General features: G+C 42.4%; 1 protein-coding gene across 2 annotated transcripts in view; it reads right to left on the reverse strand.

The window, feature by feature from the left end:
* Window positions 1-18,245, reverse strand: part of BLACAT1 (BLACAT1 overlapping LEMD1 locus) — a 184,767-nt gene that overhangs the window by 141,482 nt on the left and 25,040 nt on the right. The window lies entirely within an intron of this gene.

Consider the following 18,245-nt stretch of genomic DNA (forward strand, 5'->3'; position numbering starts at 1 on the left):
AAGAAACCCTACCTCCTACCTCACTTGTTCTTGTCCACTGGTAAACCATGCCTAAAGATCTGCCCTTCTCTTGAGCATGCAATCATTCAACATAATTTTTCTTCAAAAGGTTCTCAACGCTGTGAGTTTGATTCTGCTGTTCTCAAATTTTGAATAGCAAATGTGTTATGTGGGTATACCTCATTATTAAAATTTCAAGCTCTCATAATCGTTTTATTTATTAATTAAATTTAATACATGTTCATTGGCAATTATTATTACATATATATTTAGTGTGCCTGAAATTCTACCTTCAATTTATTTCTTTATATAATGGAGTCTTACAATGAAAATGAGGAAGCCCAAGTTCTCAGCGACAAATTCAATTCTTTTACTGAGTATTTTTAAGACAATTAAAGCTTATGCAAAACAATATTGGCACTCGAGGCTAACGCTAAACATATAACTTCAAAAAAGTGAAAAAAAAATGTTCTTCTGAATAAATTACTAATTCTAATGACTGTCCGTATTTTGTGCCTCTCCGTGAGATTGGTAATTTGTCTAGCAAAATTAAATTGCCTTGACATGTATTCCAGTTACATGATACGGATGATGATTTAGATGACACAGATAATGATAAAGATAAAGATGATTCAGACATATTGATCTGGGTGTCTGTAGAAGTGGAGGAAACTTCTCTTAATCAATTGGGAGAGTCTTCTACTTCTATCTGTAATGCACTTCTTGATTTTTCAGGTCAGCCGATCTTTGATCCCACTCTGCTATATTACCCAAACTCAACAGAATGGACTCCTTATTAATAAGTGGCACAGCATGTGTCACATAAATTGACACTAGCTTTAGATAAGATATCTCGAAATAGACTCTACTAAATGTCCACGTCCTTTGTTACCTAGCAACATTACTTCTGCCACCACAATAGACTGAAACATGCTTTTCTTTTTTCACCCAATTTGGCAAGGATCCTAAAAATAGTGGTACAGCATGGGCTACTTGCCAAGATAGGCTTTTGGATCTGACTGGTCCTCATACCAGAATGTTGGACCTGGCAGATAAAGCAAGAACTGAAGGCATGCAAGTTTATCCTTGGACCTTTTCTAATTGGGCTCAGAGGAATATGTCTTTTAGGCAATTCCAATTTAGCTATGGCTCAAGAACGTCACATGCATTTATTTCTAAAGAATGAACCCAAATTAAGGAATTCGATGGCTAAAGAGGCGGGTCAGTAAACTAAGGGTTTAGTCTTTGGTGAAACCTTTATTAAGGATCTGAGCAAATATGTTGACACTTTTGATTAAGAGATAAGAGGCAACTGTCCTAATGAAAAACTTGTGGACCGAGGGTTTTTGGCAAGGCCAACAAAGGTGTGAGCCGCTTTGTCGGTTGTTGTGGTAACAATCAATTCAGATGATCCTACGGATTCCAGCAGAATTTTAAACCACAATTCTAGCCTCAAGGAGTAGGGAGTTCAGATACAGTGGTTTCAGAAACAGAGGTTTTTGCCTACTGGCCATCATCCTGTGGGAGGTCAAGGAAATGTGTTCCTACCTGCATGGCAAATTATAACTGCAGGCCGCTGGGTACTACAGACAACTCAGGATTACTGTACAGAGCTTCACACCTCTCCATATCAAAATTAAAAACCTTATATTCTTTCTTTTGCAAAAGAACAAGAGCTATTACTGACACAAGATGCACAGTTTCTCATTAAGAAACAGGCCATAGAGATATCTCCTTATGATCCATCTGGCTTTGTAAGTGCAATATTTGTGCTTCAAAAGAAAAACAAACAATTTTCCCAGTCATCAGTCTTAGAACATCAACAAGTATGTATTTTGTCTCCATTTCAAAATGGAGACAATAATCCATCTCCTGGATTCACTGAAGGAGAAAGACTGGATGGTACACTTAGAACTATAAGCCACTTATCTAAACTAACAATTCTGATTCACCAGAAGTACAGGAAAGACCTACAATTTCAGGGGGAGACATTTTTTTCAATTAGAAAGTCTACCTTCTAGGTCTTTCTTCGGCACCCTGGTGTTTCACTGAGATCATGAAATCCACCATGACACACAGAGAGCCTAAGGAGTAAGATTGACAACTTTGGGTTATTACAACTTTGGAGGAGGTGTTAATCCGTCCCAAATGTGACGGATATACCACCAGCCGTATTACGAGTTCCATAGGATATAATGGACTCGTAATACGGCTGGTGGTATATCCGTCACTTTACCGTCACTTTTGGGACGGATTAACACCTCCTCCAAAGTTGTAATAACCTACTTAATCTTATCTCAACTAAAAATGTTATGAGTCTCTCGCAGAATCTGGAATGTATTATAAACAAAGATACATCTGCATTACAGCCTTCCAAGCAGATCCTGTTTCTGGTGTTTCAAATAGACTCAGACAAATCTGTTTTTCAACTTCCAAGACCTAATGTTTTCCACATAAAACAGGAGATGTCAGGTTTTAGCACTGTCTACTCTATTCCTCATACTTTTAGCATGAATAGTGGACCTGCTACCATCCTAGATTCAGGCTATATTTTTAGGTCCCCTCATTCCTGAGACTTACAAAGGTTAAAAATTCACCTTCTGCGAAAAGTTCACTCCTATTTTACTGTCATTCAGATAGCGTAAGAGTCCTGTTCAGTTCCCCAAGGGTTTTTAGACCACGTAGAAGCTTGTAACAACAAATACATTTTTTCTGTTGCCCCAGATCTTGTATTAGAATCTGATGCAAGTCAGACAACTAGCGGCACATGGTTGCAGGAAGAGTCATTGTTGTACATCAACTGTTTAGAGATGCTTGGAGGATCGTTTGTGATACAGAAGTTTAAAAAAAAATAATTAAGGTGCTTTGTACTACTTTGTGTGGACAATCTCACAGTGGTATAGTACTTAAACCACCTTTGAAGTACATGGTCAAGACCGTTAGCCAAACGAACAAAGGGACAGATTTAAGAGCCCCTTGCGACACTTCATTTGGGCGTCATTTTTTAGATGCTAAGGTGGCGCTAAGGTGGCCTATTCCCCGCGCCAGATTTACAAAGTGGTGCAATGCATGCATTAAGCCACTTTGTAACCCCTTGTGCCACATTGTTCCCCCATTAGGAGGCCTGAAAAAATGGCGCAGTGAAATTTAAAAGATTTCACGGCACCATTATTTTTGTCATTTTTAATGCCTGCTCAGAGCAGGCATTAAAATGATGCACCTATTTAAATCAATGGGACTCCTTGCACTTTGCTACACGAGCGTCCAAATTTTGGGCAAAGCGCCACAATACCGTCAAAAATGTTGACACTATTGTTCTAACTACCGCCATGGCGCGTCGTAACTTAAATACGGCGCACATATGGTGGTGTTAGGGGGTGCAGAAGGGTGCAAGAAAAGTGGTGCTGCAATTGATGCAGTGCCACTTTTTAAAAATTCTGCCCAAAGACTCAGTATAGGAGAAAGTTTGTCTGGGAATTTTGAAACAAATGTTTTGGAAAAAAGTGGGGTCAGTAATTAATTGCCTGATTAATTTTGTAGAGACGAAATACAGTTTAAGCAGGAATGTTTAATGTTGATAGGGTTGCTTTGCAATAGACCTCTTTACTTCTTGTTTGAACACCCAAATTCATTGTTATTACAGCTGGAGACTAGGTCCACAAACACTGGCAACAAATGCTTTCCTTCAAGATTGGTCTCACCAGCTCATTTAGGCTTTCCCTCCATTTGCCATGATAGTTTCTAGTTGTAGCCCAACCACGCTGACAGAAGGCTATCTCACTATTGATAACTCCTTTGCTAGCATGGCCAATCCTAGTTCCCTACTGTGCTTTGCCAGTAGAGCTTCCAATTTTAATTCCTTTCGTTTTCCCTTTTACTTCTGAGCCCACAAGGATTATGTCACAAGCTGATGCAAAACAATTTGCATATATGTAAATGTACCTCTGCTACATATCCTGAATCATAAATGCTTACGTATGTAAATAACTCCAGGACAGATATAATTGTGGTAGCTTACAAAGAGTATACTTGGGATTTAAGAGAATTCCCCCAAATCGTTCATTTATCGTAAGCGTAGGAGTGAACATATGTGGGTATTTGGATGATTTTGTGTGATTCATGTGGAATGAAAAGATTGCACTGAAAAAACTGTGAAAACTAGGCGTCATCACACTAGCGAACCAAAAACAATCATAAAAAGCTGCTGGATATGTTGCAACCCACCATCAGGCTAGACCCAAATGCAATGACAATCGTCTGCCTTTCTACGTCCATATCTATGATCATACATCTTTGGGAACAATTTAAAGGTAATAATCAGGTTATATTTCTGTTTATGTCCATTGGTTTTATGTTAACATCAGCTATATATCTCTCAAACTGTGAACATTCGGCCTCAAAGTCAACATTACTTTTAAGCTCCTATTAAGTTTCTACAGAGCTTCTGGAAATTTTGAAGCATCTCCCATAAGGTCTACTGCAAACAACCCACACGATCCACCAAACGAAGCTTTGTACAACTATACTCATCGTTACACACTAACTTGAATACATTTCAATCACCAAGAAAAATACACCAGCACTGAAATTGGACTTTCCATTACAGTAAAACCCTATCTATAAAGCTAAATGCAAAAAAAACAAAAAAAAACGAAAAGGCATTCATTTGGCTGTTTCCTCAAACCTACTTGCATACCAGATATTTCCTTGGTTGCCTAGTTCAGGACCTGCCTAACATAATGACAAACATATATCTGCATACCCCACTAGCCCAGAGAATCTCCACTCTCGTAAACAGCATTTCACTCATGACATCAAAGTTGTCATCTGCATATAATGAAGTTGTATGGAAAGTGCCTAATATCTTTTTATCTCCATTACCATTCTGTGTAATAATGAGATTTGCTAAAGGTTCCTTGACAAACTGGTGAAAGCGATTTTCCACTCTTTCCACTTTGTACACTACAAATATTGTCGGTCCCATCCTCATCCCCATCATTGGTGCACACTACAACATCAGTATCCATTTCATAAAGGCTATGCCAAATCTCATTTTTCTTACTGGCATAAAAACATACCTTCAGCTAACAGTGGCAAAAGCCTTCTCTAAATCACTGGATGTCACCACTGCATATAGGGCCCTATCTTGTGTTTCTTCCATTACATGTAAAAACTATTTGATGAAGTATTACATCCAACTCTATTCTGACCTGGATGAATTGGTGCAAACTCAGTTGTTGGTTCCAAGAACCACCCCTTCAGAGAACCCTACTTGAGACTACACACAGTTCTACAGATTCAATGACAACAATCACAGTGGCCATGCTATAGATCGACCCAGAGATAGCAACATGAGACCATAATTCACATATAGACATGGACATTCTGAAAGTCCACATTCCCCGTTCCGGAGGAAACTGGTTTGCAGGATACCTACCTGGAACACAGTTGTGGTATATCCTTGCAGGCTGAGGGCCCCGTCCCTCCACCTTTTTGCAAACATGATGAGTGTCTGCAGGCTGAGCAAAGGTCAGTCTGACAGACACTTCATGTTCAGGTCAGGCAATCAGATGCTGTACATGCATTAAATGTGCAGGCACCTGTCTTCCTTAGATGAACTTTGCTGGGCTGAGGATTTCACATCGATGTGGACGTTACCTCCTCAGCCTGGCAAAGTTCTTGGAGGTCCTCCTCCTCTTGATGAGCTGGCACATCACTCATAGACTTGACCTGGGTGTTTCAGTTTTAGGCACTGAAGTGCCCTGGGCCGAGTATCCATCAGTGATGCTCGTCACAGAGTGGGATGGGGCCAGAAACTCTCCATGACCCCTATCCTACTCTGTGACAAGTAAGGGACGGCTTTCTCATCTTATTTGCAAGATCAGCCAATAAGAGGAGGTGGCAGTCCTCACCCTACAGGAGCCTTGGAGGCTTCCCTTCCACCACATGAGGCCACTGCTAAGGCTCGTACGTTTTTCACTTTTATTAGTGTTTGGTACGTATTTGTAAGTATGAATGTATGTGTATTAGTGCATGTCTGTGTCAGGGGGTAGTATCAAAGAGACAGTAGTACACGCACACAACTGTGGAATTTCTTAACTTTACTTCTTTTATTTTTGTTCAGAGTTTAACACCCCTACCAGTGGTTGAATGCTAGTCTTGGGGCAGTCCATCTTGGTCAAAGTTAATTTCTTCCTCTTTCTTTCCTTTCAGATTCTCCTTCCAGCTCTGGGTGGCCAGACTCCCTTGGGACCTCAGACAAACACAGGACTTATAGTAAGTGGTTTTGTTTTCTTCACACTGGGTTTGGGAAAAAGGGGGAGGGAGTGCTGTGGGTTATAGGACAGAACACTACACCACTGTGCTCTTCTTTTTCGTACACTGCTATTTGCTTCCTAACTTCACAGCTTATGCCGCTATAAGTGCCCAGTATTAGTGACTCAGCCCCTCATATGGTTGTTGACCTGTGGTCTTGCCTTTACTGCTAGCACCCCCTCCACCTGGGAAAAACCTAACCGACCGCATATGTGGTCACATACCTCAGAAAGCCACATCCCTCTGGGGACGTGGCGAGGTATTGCATCTTCTCCTCTCCTTGATGTCCGCTCTCCCACTTGCGTGCCTCAGCTTCATCCTGGTTCACTTTCCGCTGCCTCAGTCTTCTCCAGTTTGCGGGTGCTTACATCCATTGATCCGCTTCCTCAGGCTAGCTACTCCATCTCCTTCTGCTTCGGTGACCCTCGCCTGCCTCTTTGCTTCCACGTTTTCTCTTCCTCGCGTCCCTCGTCCGGTGTCCAATCGCCATTTTGAATGTCCGGACATACGAGGTCTCTACCCTATGTCTCACTCTCCTCAGTGCCCCAGGGACACTCTTCCTGTCTTTGCTGCATCTCGTTGTTTTACGCGTTGTCGGGCCAAAAGAGATCAGTCACATTCGCTTCTCGTCATGTGACAGTCGGTGTTCGAGAGCGTAAGTCAGCGTTGATTTGTCAAGAACCTGGTGCATGGCAGATCTGGAAGGAATAGGGTTGCAGTGAGAGGAACCATCACAATATTCTTTGGTTAGTAATTTTATGGCATGCCAGCCAAGTTAAGGGGGCTTGATAAGTCAGAAGGGTGAAGGAATGTCCAAAGAGATACTACTGTAATGCTTCTACAGCCCACCTAATGGCCAAACATTCCTTCTCAATGACAGGGTAATGTTTTTCTCTAGATAACAGTTTCTTACTGATATATACTACAGGATGTAGCTGACCATTGTCATCCGTTTGGGACAGAACAGCTCCCAAACCCTGGTCGGAGGCATCTGTCTGTAGGGTTTCGCGAAGTCAGGGCATCACAACACAGGGGTAGTACAAAGGAAGGAATTAAGGGTGTTAAAGCAGTCCGTTTGGGTTAAAAAGCTCAATTTGTTTGGAAGAGTTTTAGTAAGGAGGTCAATTAATGGCACTGCATGAGTGGATAAATGCAGAAACAAAATGCCTACAGTAGCCAACTAAACCCAGAAAGGACCTAATATCCCATTTATTCTGGCATCTTTTTGATGGCTTCCACCTTATTCACTTGTGGTTGTATGGTGCCATTCTTAGTAATTTAACCAAGATAGTTTATACATGTTCTGGCCAGCTTACGTTTGTCAGGATTAGCGGTCAAACCAGCTCTTTTAATTGTTCTCAAAACGGCCTCTAGCTGCTCTTTGTGTTATTTCCATGAGCTACTATATATCACAATATCATCCAGGTATGCTGCTGCATAGGACCGGTGAGGGTGCTATAGGATATCCATTAATGGTTGTAAGGTAGCAGACACCCCACACAGACCGAATGGTAGCACCTTGAAGCGATAAAGCCCTGAATGGGTAGAAAAGGCTGTTTTCTTCCTAGCAGCAGGGTTCAGGGCTATCTGCCAGTACCCTTTGGTGAGATCTAGGTTGGACAGATACTTGGCTTGGCCCACTTGTTTAATGAGCTCGTTGACACGAGGTATTGGATAAGTGTTGAAACGGGAGATGGCATTCAACTTGCAGAAGTCGATACAGAACGAGATTGCACCATCTAGTTTTGGTACTAGTACCACTGGAGAACACCATGGGTAGTTTGATGGTTCTTTAATGCCCCCCGTAACATCTCTTAGACCTCTTTTTCTACTGCCTGTCGCCTAGCTTTGGGTATTGTGTATAATTTGAGGTTTACTATCTTGCCTGCTTCGGTTTGTATATTGTGCCTTATCAGCGATGTCTGTGCTGGGATTTTAGAGAACATATCTCTGTATTCCTCAACTAGGGACAAAAGTTGTACTCTTTGGGTCAAGTCGTCTCCTAGGGATGGACTCTGGGTTTTCTCAGGTCTATTGTGGTGGGGGTGGGGGGTAAAGGAATGTCCAAGGGTTGTGTATGTGTGACTAACAATGTGGGGTGTGGTTCTGTTGTTTCCTTCTCTGCCTCCTCCCATTACTTTGAGAGATTAATGTGATAGATTTGGCCTCTCTTTGGGGCATGTGATACATCCAACTGATATTTAACAAGGGTGACCTGCTCTAACACTCTATAGGGTCCCTGCCACTTTGCTAAGAGTTTATTGTCAGAAGAGGGTAAGAGAATCAGGGCATTGCTACCAATAGGTAGTTTCCTTAACTTGGTATTATAGTCATATCCTTTTTTTTGTTTACCCTGAGCCTCTTCCATATGGGTCATGTCATCCTCCCACAAAGTGCATGTCTTATCCTTCGACTGTTGGGTATACTCTAGCATATCTTGCCCTTTGTCTTTTTCCTCTTCCCACTGTTCGCCTGCCATGTCCAATAAAGTTCTTTGTTGGTGTCTGAACACCAATTCGAATGGACTGTGTCCTGTAGATGACTGGGTGTGGGTTCTGATAGCATATAGAACCCGAGGGAGTTTCTTGTCCCAGTCCCATCCGGACTCAGAGATGGTCTTTTTAAGGGGTGTTATAATGGGTTTTTAATAACATTCTACCAGACCATCTGTTTGTGGATTATGAACAGAGGTACAAAGCTGTTTTATCCCACAAAGTTGGCATATTTGGGTCATGAGATGAGACATATAGGGAATCATTCCGACCCTGGCCGTCATGGACCGCCAGGGCCGGGGACGGAGGAAGCACCGCCAACAGGCTGGCGGTGCTTCAGGGGCAATTCTGACCGCGGCGGTAAAGCCGCAGTCAGAAATGGGAAACCGGCGGTTTCCCGCCGGTTTTCCCCTGCCCCAGGGAATCCTCCACGGCGGCGCTGCTTGGGGATTCCGACCCCCTTCCCGCCAGCCTGTTCCTGGCGGTTTACACCGCCAGGAAGAGGCTGGCGGGAACGGGTGTCGTGGGGCCCCTGGGGGCCCCTGCAGTGCCCATGCCACCGGCATGGGCACTGCAGGGGCCCCCTAACAGGGCCCCATTAAGATTTTCAGTGTCTGCAGAGCAGACACTGAAAATCGCGACGGGTGCCACTGCACCTGTCGCACACCAGCAAATCCGCCGGCTCCATTCGGAGCGGGCTTCATCGTTGCTGGGGCTTTCCCGCCGGGCGGGCGGCCTTTTGGCGGTCGCCTGCCGGCCCAGCGGGAAAGTCAAAATGACCGCCGCGGTCATTTGACCGCGGTACGGTCTTTTGGCGGTCTCCGCCCGGCGGGCGGCGCCCGCCGCCTGCCGGGGTCGGAATGACCCCCATAGTGCGTTCCTTGATCTGTAAGGAGTTCTGCAGGAAAACCTACTCTGGAAAATAATTCGATCATGGCTTGAGCTACTGCTTTAGTAGTCATATTGGTAAGGGAGATAGCTTCCAGGTATCTTGTAGCTTAATCTTCAAGTACCAAGATATAGTGACACCCCATTGACGATGGCGTGAGGGGCCCCAGTAGATCCATACCCACCCATGTGAAGGGCACGTCTATGATAGATAATGGCTGTAATGGCTGTAATGGCACTTTAGGGACATGGGGAGGATTGGCCAACTGAAAACGAGGACAGCTACTACAGAACCTTCTTATATAGGAAAAAATACCAGGGCAATAAAAATGGCATAGAAGGTATTCCTCTGTTTTTTCTCTTCTATAATGGCCTTCACCCGTTTGGCTGTGTGCCAGATGTACTACTTGCAGGCGAAAAGGAATAGGGACAAATGGGACAATCAGTTGGGTTTTGATTTCTCCATTCACCTTCATAGCACAATATAGCAACCCATTTATTTTAAAGAAATAAGGACCGACCTGTCTAGGCTCCTCTTTACCGGCTGAGGCCCAGGCGTTTTTCGGAGAGGATTCTTCTTTTTGATATACCCGAAACCTTCCTGATGTTAACAAAACCGTTTTGACTGTAGATGGAATTAGGTTGTTTGTTTGCTGGGGCTGGATTTTCCTTTAGGTTTCTTGCTTTTCTCGTTGACTTATGAGCCGTTTTGTCTTACCCTCATCTATCTGTTCTGTTACAAATGGGGCACCCTTCAACCAGTCTTTCACTTCACCCTTATTATAAGTGCTTCCTACCAGTTCCTTGAAATATACATAGTCTGTGCATATTACTACTTCCTCGACTAGGTATGGAATACCTCCTACTTTAATGGACTCTTCATGTCCTCTCCAATCTATCGTAATTTTAGGTATGGGTGTGCCTTACTGTCTCCATGAACACAACTTATAAGGACAATCTCTCCTTCTCTCCATTGTGTAGGTAAAACCCAGGCAGCGTCTATAACTGACTGTTGGCACCCTGAGTCTACCAGGACACGTGCCACTGTTCCATTTATCCTCATGATCTTTGTATACTGACAGGAATCACCACCGGTCCACAGAAGCCTCCCAGGAGTAAGTCCTATTATCATTGGTTCGTGGCTGGGGGCTCTGGGGACAATTATGGCTGCTATGTCCTCACTCAGTGCAATTGTAGCACTGCAGTCCTTGAGCCGTTTCCATGCCAATATGTTGAGTCAGAGGATGTATTTTGGTGAAGCTCTTTAGGTTCTTTTTTTTAATGGCGAAATTGCCCTCCAATTGGGAGCAGCAACTGATGGTACTTTGGATGGCATCGTTGTGATCTATGGCAAGCACAAGCAAGGTCTGTGGCGGACATAACAGCCACGTCCGGCTGTTGTTTGATCCAGTTCTCCATGTGTCCTGTCAGAACCTCTAAATACTGCTCCAACAATATTTTGTTAACAATCTCCTCTTTTGTTGCCTTTGTGTGTATCATTCCGCGGATTCCCATATCCTGTACATGATAAAGGAGGGTCCTCAAATTCTCAGAGGTAATCCATTTGCTCTTTCGAAATTTAACTTGGTAATGTTCGTTATCAAACCCTACTCTTTCTAATTTAGCTTTTTTTATCTTCACATACGGAGTAATGCCAGCTGGATTGCCCGCTTGGTAAGCAGTTTGTAGCTTTCCTGTAAGGACGGGTGCCATATATTATCGCCACTGCTCTTGATGCCACTTTGCCGACAAGGCTACTTGCTCAAAATTGGTGAAAAATACATCTGGGTCTTCCCCATCCTGATATTTTTGGAAGACCGAGCTTGGTACATTCGGATGGTACCTTGTGTTTGCGATTGTGTCCATCAGTCTATGTAGTGATATTTTTGTGTACCAATTGGTTGTTTGCTATAAAGGTAGCTTTTTTCAAGATTTCCTGATCTTGTTGTGCTTCTTTGGTTTGTTCCTCTATCACCAATTGTAAATGCTGTTGACCCTCTGCCAACTGGGTAATCAAATCCTCTAGTATGGGTTTGTTTTCCATTGTCCCCCCTCTGATTGTCTCAGAATCCCACTTACACACCAGGGTATTATCAAGGAGATAGCAGTACACACACACACGTGTGGAATTTCTTAACTGTACTTTTATTTTGGTTCAGAGTTTATCACCCCCTACAAGTGGTTGAATGCTAGTCTTGTTCCAGTCTGTCTTGGTCACAGTTAATTTCTTCTTCCTTTCCTTTCAGATTCTCCTCCCAGCTGTGGTTGGCCAGACTCCCTCTGGACCTCAGGCAAACACAGGACTTATGGTAAGTGGTCTTGTTTTCTTCACACTGGGTTTGGGAAAAAAGGAGAGGGATTGCTGTGTGATATAGGACAGAACACCACTGTGCGCTTCTTTTTCAGACACTGCTATTGGCTTCCTAGCTTCACAGCCTATGCCGCTATAAGTGCCCAGTATTAGTGACTCAGCCCCTCCTGCAATAGATGACCTATGGTCTTTGTCCTTACCGCTAGCACCCCCTTCACCTGGGATAAACCCAACCTGACCGCATATGTGGTCACATACCTCAGAAAGCCACATCTCTCTGGGAATGTGGTGGGGTACAGCATCTAATCATCTCCTTGTCGGCTCTCCCACTCACATGCCTTGGTTTCCTCCTGGTTCACTTTCTGCTGCCTCGGTCATGTCTGGTTTGCAAGGCGCTCTCCTACGTTGATCTGCTTCCCCGGGCCGGCTCCTTGACTTCCTTCTGCTCCAGTGACCCTCGCCTGCCTCCTTGCTTCCTTGTTCTCTCTTCCTCCCGTCCGTCGTCCGGCGTCCGATCGCCATTTTGGATGTCCAGATATATGAGGTCTGCATAGGGTGTCTCACTCTCCTTAGTGCCTCGGGGGCACTCTTACTGTCTTTGTTGCATTTTGTTGTTTTCCACATTTGTCGGGCAGAGCGACCCCCATCATAGCCTGCTTGGAATGAGTGTGTGTGTGTGTATGGGAATGGTGGGTCTATGTGTGCGTGCTTGTAAATGTATTGGTGTGAGTGTGTATGTAGATGGGAAAGTGTGAGTATGTATGTGTGTGTGTTTGGCCCACCTGCCCTTTCCCCATCTGCTCAAATGCCTGGCCTCCAATGTAGCAACATACAGGCTCTCTGACCACAGTATCATACACGTTATTGTTAGGCATACTTTACCTCGGTTCAACAACAGTTCTATGGTTCAATTATCATAGATTGGAGTTCAAAGAAAGGTTGCAATGCCTGTCTTCCCCTTTGGAGCAAACTGCTTAAGCAGGTCCCATAATAGAAAGGCTCACAGAACATGCAGGTTAGCCAGAAAGTTACGAGAACCGCAGTTTTCAGAGCACCCTGCACTGTGAATACTAACAGTACAACAGACCTAACGCACCAACAAGAGCCAGATGGAACACCACAAGTGGCGTATTGCCTAGTTAGTCTATTCCACTACTTGGATACGAAAGGCTTACACCAGTGCCAAACAGCTCAATAATTAGCCTATGATGTGACAGTCCGTAACTGACAAGCATAACACAACATGCCTTAATCAACAATAGTAAAACATCTTAGGCAATATAGTTATATTGAAATTTGATTTGAGGAGAAGAAGTAAAAAGAGAGGGTAACAAATATATTCATATAGATACATCGTGAACATATACACACACACATATATATATACATACATAAAACTAATAGGTAAATATATGGAGGCATGTTTGTGTTGTGGTGCCTCACAAACATTCTTAAGGGGTCATTGGAGGGTTTTAATAAGAGCACATAGTAAACTGTGTTGAAAAAACTATTACAAGTTAACTGGAAAACTTCAACTGAATGTCTGTTATAGTTAGAACCAAATTAAGCAGCACTATAATTTATCTTGGCAGGCTAGGACACCACAGTACAGTCAGTACACGTCTCACGACTTAATACAATACAGTTAATACTGTCAAACCTATATACAGAAATGAATACGATATGCACCTTGTTGCATATGGTAAATTATGACATTTAGAATTCACCACGAAAATATTTTCAGGTGTCTTTGAAACCAGAAGTGATGCATTGACCTCTAAGCACATTTCGATGGCAGTTGTAGTCTGGATGAAATTCAGCTTTGTGCAATAGGAAGCACAGTGATGGTTTTACGGTGACTCGTGCTGGTCCTGCAGGGGACAGAGTGCGGTAATGTTGCTAGGCATGCTGTGTTTGGTCACGCGTGTGTTAATGTGTTGATTATTAAAATAGCAATGATTTAAAATAAAATAGCAACAAAATGACAACTTTCTCTGGACACAATCAGCAAATCAAAATGTTCCATGTGTGCAAAGATAACTTTAATTTATTTTCCTAGCGCTGCTAGGCCACAATAGATTTCCAAGCCTTATCTGGATAATGGCTAATGGAATGTTAACATTCCATGTATAACTCCAAAGTAGACGTGAACAATGCCAGAGAGTTAAGGCGGTATCAAAAGAGATATTGCCGCAAATAGCCATGTTTCTGATAACCTGAAATGCCAGAATATTGCACGTCCAGGTTACAAGTATCATTCAAAAGCAGTTAATTTTTGGCCTTCATTAATTATTCTTTCAAGGCATACAGTCCTACCGTTTGATACAAATCTCTATAAACTAGATTTTGGAACACATCTGGAGCTAAAATATTATTACGGAATAGGTTAATAGTTAGATTCGTGTATGTGTCACTTCTATTAGTGATTCACATGCAACACCTGTATGCAGAGAAACAAACATGATCAAAAATCTCTACATGTATATGACACATACCTGATGTTGTACTAGATTGGTGAGAATGCCATTAGCGACGTGTAGCCCAAATATAGATGAAGAAATCTCATATCTTCCATCAACTTTCACAGACAGATTTCCGCCCAAAGTAGTATTCCAATATAAGAATCCAAGTATCGGCCAAAATTATTATGCAATTAGCTGCCATCACAATTGTCTGAGTATACATCAGGTGCTTCATACATAATACAAAATGGTACACTTTCCTACAGGTTATTGGGAGGGGCTGGAAAATACAAAAGACTGGAATCAAGAACCATACAAAGGCAAATTACACTATCCAAGACACATCCCTCTTCCAGCATATCAAATCAAGAAACCAGCCTGCAAGAATGCTGAATACTTTACCAGAAGACCAATATCATTATTGGGACAATGAACTGGTGAGTAGAGGAAAAGGTAATCCTTTGATGACCACCACACAAGTCAAGGCAAACTGTGGCAAATCACGCCATACATGTTAATAGCAACACATAGCTTATTTTTTTTTAAATTGCTCCTGCTTTCAGAACCTAATTTGACACTTTACTAGCACTAGAGAATAAATTCCCAAAAGCTTGAATAACTTCGTCGGTAATTGATGGAAAAGCGGGTCTTCACAGAGATATAGGGCCTAATTTAGAGTTGGCGGACAGGTTACTCCGTCACAAATGTGACAGATATCCTGTCCGCCGTATTACGATCTCCATAAGACATAATGGGATTGTAATGGGATTGTAATGGGATCGCAATACGGTGGATGGGATATCCATCACGTTGTTGATGGAGTAACCATCTCCACAAAACTCAAAATCAGGCCCTTAGGCTAGACAGATGAACGGTGGTAAATGCTAATTTAGTGCTTTCTCGTGGATAGGATTTTTCCCCAGACCACATATGTCCTCTCTGCCTTCCGATCCTGAGAGGTTTGGTCTGACATAGCTCACCTCGACAACAGACTCAATAAGGATTCAATTAGAAACGTATATCTCATGAAACTAATATACCTTGTAACTTAATGATTCGGTCTGTCAATTAGGAATCACTTGGTACTCAGCACCACAGATGTCTAGATTTCAAATGTTGAAGGCTATACTTTCAAACTGCAGAATTATTAAAAGTATTTTCACGCCTTTCAATCTGACCACACAAAAAAAGTGTATTTAGTTATTTACACGCTTATTGAAATAGCACAATTTATATAAATCATTGATTTCAAAGCAAATGCCTCACATATTTATAAGTAAATTCCTATTATTCAGTGCATGCTAAAGGGCATAAACAAATCCTTTATAAATATTTTTAATACATTAAAATACACCTACTTACTGTGCAAGAAAAGCAAATAACATTCTCATTTTAATTGCAGTCAAACGCTACATACAAACCCATTTTTTTCTTAACAGTCAAAAACTTAGGTAATGTGTTTATTCCTCCATAGCATCATACCCTTCGATCAACTATTGTTAGAAGACTTATTCAATGACTACATTGAAACAATCTTGCGCAATACCAACTTTATTTATATTGGTTTTTTTTTACACCAATCATTGACTCGCCAATGGCACTATACACTTATGGCACCCATATGCCAAATAAGGCAGACCAATATGTGCGGCTCTAAACTGATTTCATAGAGCCGTCGCCAACTGTCTTTTTATCAGTAATTGCTAGTGCGCCCTCTATGTCCCAGACTGGCAGTTGACCCGCATAAAGTTTCATCTATCCCCTTTTCCTCAGAATATCTAGATAGTACTCCCTAGCAGTTGATACTGTGTATGTAGCGTGATGGCAATGTGGTGGTTCGTACGCATGTAACAATGTGGTTCACCCTTTTAGGGCCATTGGGGATGGGGTGCAATGCGTATCTCAATAAACATTGCGTTTCCTGATGAATCATAAATTATCCGTACTCGTAAAGAAACTAATGTATGGGCCTTTTTCCAACAATAGTGACTAAAGTCAAGCATTTCAGAGACTTTTTTTGTTACAACCCTTACACAAAACTCATCGCGGAATATCAGTATTATTTTTAAGCAAATCATAATACCTAAACATAAAATACATATCAGCATATTTCCAGCTGTACATTGCCTTATCGTTTATTACAAAAAAACATTTTTTTAACTTTTGCTTTGCCCATTTTAGCCCTTATTCATTGATGTTTGAGTTATAAATCACGAGGATCTAAAAAGTATATATTGATAGGTAGAAAATGTTGGATTCTTGTTCGCTGACTACGGCAAAATGTCATGCTTCAATCACTCCTACTAAAGGTGAAGGGGAAAAAAAACAAATCATAGTTTCCCAATTTTTCCTCTAGTGGGTACTGGTTCCCAGGGTTTTAGAATTATATATTTTGCTATTCTGACTACTGTTGACACTCCATTAAGCCTTCGATGGTCTTCATCAGGACTATATGATCCAGAAAAACATGATAATTAATTGCGTGGTGGCACAACCCGTTTGTTTTGAGTCGATTTATCCCTGTGGGTAACATATATCAAGTCTAATACACAAGTTGGATCCCATCTTATTGCTGATCGTTTATTTGTAATATTTATTTACTCGGTGTATGGAACTGTTTTTCTTCTTTATCGTTTCTTTTTCTGCCTTCTGTCTCACCCGTGCTGCAGTTAAGGATGCTGGTTGCTGTGTATTTAGCCCAGAAGGGAATGCCTGGCATTACACCACTGCCAGAAGGTAATCCTTGGGATTACTCTGTTGCCATGGGGTGCAGTGATGAAGAGAGCCACCTCCCTCTCCCAGTGCTGAGGAAGAAAGGGGAGACGTGGGCTACAGCCAGCTCTGAGCAAGCAAGGTCCACTGCACCACTGCCATCCTCCTGCCCTTCCAGGGCACGTTACAAACACATGGAAATTACTGCTGTATGATTCTGACATGGTGGGTAGTTTGTGAGTGTCTGGCAGCTTGATTGTGGGTGGTGGTAGCTTGGCGTAGGGAGCCTCCTGCCTCTCTCCTCCAGGGTCTAAATCAGCGCATTAGTTTAGCATTCAATGCTTCAATTGTGCATTTACCTGAACATTGGCAGTCCTCTGTACTGGCTACAAAGCATTGCCAATGGCCACGCCCTGTTGCACATACAATACTGTACTGTACTGTAGAGCATGAGTGCGGCCATGCTGTATAGGTAGTATTAGCACATGGAAGAGTTGAAGGCCATGCTCTATGCATAGTAACCTTATGGAACATATAAAGACCATGCTACGTGGATGCTGGGAGTAAAATTACTATTCACAGCATTGCTGAGTATAAGCGGACTATAAATATTCTTTTCAATCCCTAGAAAACCTTGAATATTTCCTTCACAAAATAAATGCTTCTGTCTACTGAAAAAGATGCTCTTGCATTTTTAATCACATATTTTTATTAATTCACTTAAAGAATGATGAACAGTGAAAAAAAAGACGAAAGAAGAATAAAAGCATAAGTCTCTTCTGTGAATTCTTGGATGCCATACTTTGATCACTACCTTTGTCAATAACAATGTTACTTCACCTATTGCGTTACCAATGACATTCTGAGATGATCAACCGGCTCTCACTTGCAAAGCTAAGTACCTCATAGCGTTTGCTGTGCAGTGCCTTCTGCTCCTCTTCTGTTTGCTATTTTGCTGCCCTAGTCAGGCTCCCGCTGCCACCGCCTGCCCTCCCCTCCTTTTCCTGTGCTCCCCGCTTTAGGCCTCCCCTGTGTTTCCTGCCGTCCCCCCCCCACAGCGTGCCC

Source organism: Pleurodeles waltl, chromosome 6, assembly GCF_031143425.1.
Source record: "Pleurodeles waltl isolate 20211129_DDA chromosome 6, aPleWal1.hap1.20221129, whole genome shotgun sequence".
Classification (NCBI taxonomy): Eukaryota; Metazoa; Chordata; class Amphibia; order Caudata; family Salamandridae; genus Pleurodeles; species Pleurodeles waltl.